This window comes from Ailuropoda melanoleuca, chromosome 14, assembly GCF_002007445.2.
Source record: "Ailuropoda melanoleuca isolate Jingjing chromosome 14, ASM200744v2, whole genome shotgun sequence".
NCBI lineage: Eukaryota > Metazoa > Chordata > Mammalia > Carnivora > Ursidae > Ailuropoda > Ailuropoda melanoleuca.
In genome coordinates, this window is record NC_048231.1 from 87,083,430 (window position 1) to 87,091,393 (window position 7,964).

Genomic DNA, 7,964 nt, shown 5'->3' on the forward strand with positions numbered 1-7,964 from the left:
TCAGTCAAATCATGTCATTTCAGAGATATGCAGAAAACACTTACACATAATTAATTATTATGAAGAATTTGATGAAACCTTGTCAACAAAAAAATTGTTGCTATTTTAAAGACCTATCCATTACCCAGAGCCCCGGTCTTCACTGACAAAGCCCTAGGATAGTCTCTAGCCAAGCAGTGGTGGAGAGGCCAGGACATCCCCTCTGTGATGGCCCTTGTGTAAGTTAGTCCTGGGACCTGGGGACCTGCGGACAAAGGCACCATCACTGATTTGCTGCTTTAACGTCTCACACTCTACAAACAATAACCAAAAGAGGCAAAACCAAACAAAATAGGTTCCATTCAAACTACCATTCTCAATGTCTGCCAGGGAGGATAGCTTCATTTGGTCTGCGAGGAAGCCAAAAATGCCTTCATAAAACACTGTGACGTTAATAGATAGTCATTTTCCTTCCCAAGACAAGTGAAAAGTCTTGACACTATCAGCGAGTTTTCTCCTAGGGATTATCTGCCACATCCATTACCTACAAAGAGTCATATGACAAAATTTAAATGATTTATCTTTTTGAAGTTCATTCCCAACTTAGTCAAACAAGAATTCTTCTTAAGTGTAATCAGACTAGGAAGAACTATGAAAGCAATGAAAATACAATCAATGGTAATATGAAATCAACCACTTAAAAATTCAAGACTGGTATATACTCTACATGTTATTTGAACTATCAGGAGTCTATTTAGCAAAATCAAAACAACCAACCAACCAACCCCCAAAAAACTTCATTTTCAAACAGAAACAAATTAGCTGTCATTATCAGTACTAACCTACAACTTTATAATCACTACAAGTATACGATTATTTTTATAAAAATGCAAAAACAAACACACCAAAAAAACCCAACCCTGAAAAGAAATGAAGAACCCCTCACACTGGTTGGTTCCAATCTGAGCAGCCAGCAGAGGGCGCACATGCCCCAACAAGAGCTGGCTCTGGCCAGGCACCACCCAAACTCACTTAGGACTAAGCCTGACCAAAATTTGCACACAGGGAGGGGTGGGGGAAATCATCTATGAGTGGCATTAATGAACCGAGTGTGCTCACTTTAGGATCAGTGTGAAATATACACAAGTACACTTAATTATTAAATACTGACTTTAACAGAGATTTCTTAGCTGCTTCATGGGAAGTTGTCCATTAAAAAGATATAATTCTTTGTATGGAAGTGTGGTTATATTAATTTTCAAGGTCACTGTAGTTTTTTATAGTTTTATATTAAGAATTATTTATAATACATGAATTTGTGGAGTAACTTACATATTAAATTTCTAACACAAACACTCTTGGTGAATATATTGAATTAACTTTTGTAAATACAGTCTCTTTCAGGGTATTTCCAGGTGTCATATACAAATCTATTAATGAATTTTTGTAACCCTGGAAAAATCAAATATGTATCATTTTATAGTTAAATGAGATACATAAGTTACTTATTTTTCCACTTGTTTGTGCTTGATTGATTATTTGGGTCTCTGTATTATAATATTTGGGGTTACAGTGGCACCTGGACGACTCAGTGGGTTAAACGTCTGCCTTTAGCTCAGGTCATGATCCCAGGGTCCTGGGATCTAGTCCCGCATCAGGCTCCCTGCTTGGCAGGCGAGCCTGCTTCTCCCTCTCCCTCTGCCAATCCCCCTGCTTGTGCTTCTCTCGTTTGCTCTCTTGCTCTCCAATAAATAAATAAAATCTTTTTAAAAAATGTATAATATTTGGCGTTACACAGTAGGTTATACTAGAGGAATACCTGCCAGCTATGTATGTACATGTACATTTAGAAAGGGCACTGTTTATTCTTTTAAGGAAGTTTTCCTATAAATTCAAAAGCCACAAACTCCTCCTAGAGCTTTCTAACAATATCACGACTTGAAAAAAAAAAATGAATTACTTCATGAAAGCACCAAATTAAAATTGACATCAAATACTATATTTTTTACATTTACATATAAAAATTAAATAATCCATAGGATGTTCAATGTCTAATTTCGAATAGATTGGAATAAATGTAAGGTGTACATTTAAGTTTCAAGATGGAAAGCTTGGTAGGATAATTAACAGCCACTTGTCCATCCACCTAAATGATCATTTCAACCTCACATCTCCTCACCAAACAGAAACAATGAAGCCTTGTAGCATCTCCATAAGGTGATTTTTTTTTTTCCTTAAGCATTCTCGGTAGATTTGAGAGCTGAACTTAATTTACAGCATCTACAAACCAGGTGGTTTAGGTTACATGTAGGTCACGATAAATAATACTTATCCTTCGGCTGATGTGGCCACACCATTTCTGCATAAGTTAAAATGACGATGTTTTATTATTCCTAAGCACTCAATTCTGAAATGTTTGCACAATCTGTTAAGTCCAGGCAAATTTAAACGATTTTGACATGCAGCCTGCTAAGGCCAGTGAGGGGGATAATGCCTCTTTACGTGGGTAAAATTTTGTGACATATAGGTCACTCTCTTAAGGGGAATCAACTGTGTGTCTCTTCTTTGCATTTCCACCACAATCCTTCATCCTGCAGCCTGGAGCTGAGAGTGAGATGCAAGAAAGGAGCCGAGTGCTCAAAGCAAAAATCTGCTTCCAGGACAATCCATTATATCTGACAAGTTAAATGTTCCATGGTAGGCCATATGGCACGAGAGCAGGCCCGACGATGGGAGAGGGGAACTCAGCAAATGCATCACAATTAAGGAGTTTGGCTACAGACTTTACTTTGAATTACTTTTTTTTTTTATTAAATTTTAAATGCTGTCCCCCCAATTTTTAACCCAATCTCTTTTATGAGACAATTTCTAAAGAAGTTCCACAATTTCTTTACCGTCTTGTGACTGTGGGTACTGGCCCTTTTTATCAAATGGAGTTTCAAAGGGGAGGACCTCGTTTAAAAATTTTTAAGACAAATAAGAAGTAGACTCTACTGTTCACCAGACTAGAATATGTAAATGAAATTGGTCATTAGATTGGGACATTTGAGTGAAACTGATAGAACATTAAGGTAATTCAGTTTCCATTCTTGTCTAAAAAATCTTAAAAGCCATACAGTCATAACTGGCATGTCCCTGTTTCTTCCATGGTTTACTTAATATTTATCAAATTAACGAATTCACTGAAGACTTCCTCAGTTGAATTTAGCTCTTAGCAGGCCACCAGAAAGGAACTCTGCATATGCCTGCTAATACCATGTCTTGGAGACAAGTCTTATAAGCTCTTTAAGGCACTCCTTAGAACCAGGTGGTCCATGGTAATAAATATTGGTTGTTGGAAACAACGTCATGTAAATAATACCTGGACTATGATTAAGGTGTGCATGTATTATATTAAAGCAGAGGAACATGAAATGACCAAAATAGTATCATTACACCATGTATACCACCATTCATTATGTCATTCTTTTAAATAAAGAAATGTTCTTTCTCCTGAAGAATTCTCAAGAAGAGAACTGGACATATACTAAAAACTAAAAAAGCTTTCTAGAGAAGTGTCCAAATGCAGCTGGTCTGGTGTCTAACAGTAAGCTTACACCCTCAATTCCTGGGGATGAGGAAATTCTTAAGGAAATTTTTATATAATTTGATATATAAATATCTACACACACATATACATATGTAGGCATACACATATACAAATTATAATGGGTAGGTTCTTCTAAACAATAACGATTATCATTCAAGTAGTCACACTGGTTTGCAAACATGAAATTCATGACGATTGAGAGAAACATGTATGCATCTTTCCGAAAGAGAAGACGCTAAGACTCATTTCCCTAAACTATTTTCACTCTCCATTTCTCCGGAGGGTCACTATTTCCCTCCAATGTACTCGCTTCTGCCTTAATTAAGAATAACATTATTTCAAAGAGCATATCCAGATACTTTATAAAAATGGGTCATTTTTCTTCACGTGTAAAATTAGTAACACATTTTCTGGTCATCCCAAAGTTAGTATTTGTTAATAATCTAATATAGTCTCATGTTTGTATCCTCTTACTTTTGAATATGAGACAGTTCACTGAGTTATGAAGATGGCATATGGGTTATGAATTGGTTGTTTGCATTAAAAATCAATTGTTACAGCTCTTTATTTTTATCGAGTGCTGTGACACAAGCTTCATCATAAACCTGTTAGGCAGGTATCATAACTGTTATCGTTAATACTTTCATTCAATATATGAGGAAAAAAGGAGATTCAGAGAGGTTGATATATTTGCCTTAGAGCACACAGCTACGTAATGGAGCCACATTTGCCCAAGCCTACTTCTGATGTCAGCATTTTATCACCACGCCATACCATATACTTCATGAAGCATGAGTATTAAAAAGATTTAAGCAAATGTTATTTAGGATTGCAAGTTATATATTACACATTTTTATTTCATATTGGAGAAAAGTAGCCAAATATTCTGGTATTACAATAACGCCCAGTTTTAAAAAGTCACCAGGATCCTACGCCTGGGTTTTCTAGGAGGAATGATCACATACTCAACACACAATTACATATGAACACGCTCACACACACTTGTAAGATACAGCCATGCACACCTCAGCACCAATAGAGTGCATTGGGCCGTTGTGTACTGTAGATCGTATTTCTGTGTATCCAGATCCACATTTTTATTACTAATTAAAATGTCCAGATGGTAAAATAACACCTGATCTGAGGGGCTTTTAAGTACAGTAATTGTCAACGCTCAACTCCTACATTGTTAACAAACTGGAAAAATTGGCCTGCACTGAGTTTTATATGTACTGTTTCCAAACCAAAAGTGAAATGCAGTTAAAACTTTAATAATTTGAACACAGAAATGCCCACAGGAAACTTCTTACCAAGAAAAAAAAAAAAAGGAGAAAGATCTGCCATTCAAATCATTATTATTAAGTCTGTGAACTCCAACAGAACCGAACACCATATCATAGCAATACAGTTGTGTTTTATAGGGGAAAAATACATAATAGGGGAAAAAATGAGGTTAGAGCTAGCTGTTCAATAGCCATTCAATCCTATCATTTCATGAGGCCTTTCTCTGCACCTTTTGTGTTATGGGTTCAAGAAATAAAAACCAATTAATTTTTAAATGTATTTATGTCTCTTTCTTTTTCTTCTTGTTTTCTGGGTTTTGTTTTTTTTTGTTGTTTTTTTTTTATGCCACATATAGGTACAGACCTTACTCATAACGCCAAAACATTTATTATTTAAACTGCTGTTTAAAAATACAAATTCTGGGATGACCCCTGAAATTCAGACTAGGCCTTCCTTCATGAATAATATACTTGGGTAAGTGACAAATGCTTTTAAAATGTTTTAGCAAGTTACTTCCTAACCCTAAGTGGATTCTTTTTTTTTTTTCTCAAGCAAACATTTTTGCAAATATTTAGGCTGCTTTGATACGCAAATGTTCTCCCAAACATTTCCCCCAGCTAGCCACTGAAATCTCTACACAGACCCCAACCAATGGGAAAGTTTGCAAGGGAAATATGAGAAACAACTGGATAAGAACACTGCCAGGAACCCTGGCTTCCCTGGCCACAAACAAATGTTGATTTTGTTGCAATACCTGAAAGGAGACCTTGGGATGTTTTAGTGAAACTACTTTAAGATTCTCAGTCATGGGCCTGTAATTCCCCTTGACTGAAGCAACAGTTTCTGGGGAGGGTAAAACTGATCGCCCACAGGTTTCCTATTTCAGAGTTCAATAACTCCAGTAAATGTGGCTTGCTGCTGGACAGTGAAAAATCTCATCACTTTAAAAAGAAAATGCCCACAGGAATTAACATGTGCGAAACAGGAAACAGAAGGGGAAAAAAAAAAAGCAACAAATAATAGCACAGCCAGGGTCTCAAACCTTAACAGGTATAATAGGAGTACTTCCAAAAATGTTCTCCCAAAGGAATAAGCCAGGGGGAGAAGAGGTCCCTAGAGCTATCTTTACTATATAAATAACTCAAGAAATAATTCATGCAAATGAAGGATTTCTAGAAATAAAAATGAGAGGGTAGCATTACAAAATAACTTGTAAATACAGTTATCAATACAATTATTATGAGTGAAAACAAACTCCAAGACTCCCTTTCCTTTTTTTATACTCTGCTTCAAAAACACCCCCAAAGCCTGGTTTGGGAAATAATGGGATTCTTCAATAACAGGTCAACAAATCATTTCAAACCATGTCCCCAGTTTATTCAGTCACAGACGTCACCAGAAGCTAGCCACACAGAAAACAAAACCAAATTTCAGGATTCTGGTAGCTAACACCACTCTAGGCGTTCCTTAGGAAGGTGTCAGTTGGCGTACTTTGTGAATTTGGTGGGAGGAGAAGAGTTAACAGGGAGTTTACCAAAGCCAGCGGAACGTTGAGCTTATAAAATTACAATGATCTGCTTCTCAGCCACGAACCTGCTAATCGACACTTGTTCCTTCACTTCTGCCATCATTTCCTCATTTACACATATTAGAAGTGGTCAAAGATTTCATCAGATGTGGTTTTGACAACAGCAGCAAAGTGCCTAAAGCCACGGATTTTTAATTGAGCCCAAAATACAGATTTTGGGGGGAAAAGAACCAATCACAGCAGGAAGCGCTTTAAAAAGGAAAAAAAAAAAAAACGGAAACATTATCTTGAATAGTTACTCTGCACTTAGTTGCACTGTGTGAAAAGAAAAGAAAAGGGCTCTATAAAATGTCAGAATTAACCGATCCTTTCAGATTGCTTACAGGTGAAATTCTACCATCTGGATGGGCAGTTTGCCCGCATAAAATAGAAGTAAACTATGAGAAAAAAAAAAGTAAAACCTTCTTCTGCCTGCTATTTTAACACAATAGATTTTAAGGGAAAGAGGACAGAGCCACCATCATCTCCAGACATTGACACACCATGTACACACACACACACATACACTCACACATTCATGTACAAACTGAGAAAACAAAAGTTGGAATAAAGCAAGAGACTGAAATAAAATTCTGTTTCTTGGAACTCTGAGATTTAATGAGGAAATAAAAACATAGTCTTAATCGCATAATAGGGGGAAAGATTTACTTTCAAGTCCTCATTAAATAACTAATGAGACCTTCTATTTAAGATACTCTAAAACATAAGACCTAGCATATCAAAGTTTCTATCTTCCCCTAACAAGGCGTATTTATATTCTTTATTTATGCTGGGCTAGCAACTTTGGAAATTACAATTTAACTTAAAATAAACAGGAAACTGCATCTTAGGAACTGCCTAAGTTGTTTTATATCACTTGAGAGTAAAAATGCTTATAAATTTGACAATTTATAAAGAAATATGCTTTCATTCTCTCTTTTTCTTAATCCTCATATAAACCCTATTGAAAAAATATTAATCTCAGGAAAAAAAATATGACTTAGTGATAATAATTTTTGTCACCTAATGATCAAATCTGAAATCAGGTCAGAACTCTGTTTAGAGGTTTTTACTTCTAATGTTGAGGGGCAGACAGGACTTCCAGTTGAACTTCAGGCTAGTATGACAAAACATGGTACCAGGTTGGCACCCAATGGGTATTTGCCAATCTACAGTCACACATTTTGAAAGGAACACAAAGAGAATTTATAAATTAATAGCTCTCTGTACTGAATGCTTGTTGATAGCCCTGTTCTGGGGTTTCTGGGTATCCATTTTGATTGTATAGTGTCTCTTAAAATTACATCTGAAGCACAACACTAAACCAGAAGTGTTGAGTGAGAGAATTATGGGCACATTCCCAAACTCTTACACTAAACCACAAAGGGAATAGACTAAAAGAAAAAGCACTAAAAAAAAAAAAAAAAAGACAAGGAAAAAAAAGACAAGGAAAAAAAAACCATCATCCAAAAAGAAAAAGAAAAAGAAAAAGAAAAAAAAACAACAACAACAACCCACCCTGAATAGAGAAATAGAATACTTGCT

The 7,964-nt window shown here is 36.0% G+C and overlaps 1 protein-coding gene across 13 annotated transcripts in view; it reads right to left on the reverse strand.

Annotated features, from left to right (window-relative positions):
* The window catches only part of TCF4 (transcription factor 4), a 349,754-nt gene that overhangs the window by 186,260 nt on the left and 155,530 nt on the right, over positions 1-7,964 (reverse strand). The gene's annotated exons all lie outside the window — the stretch shown is intronic.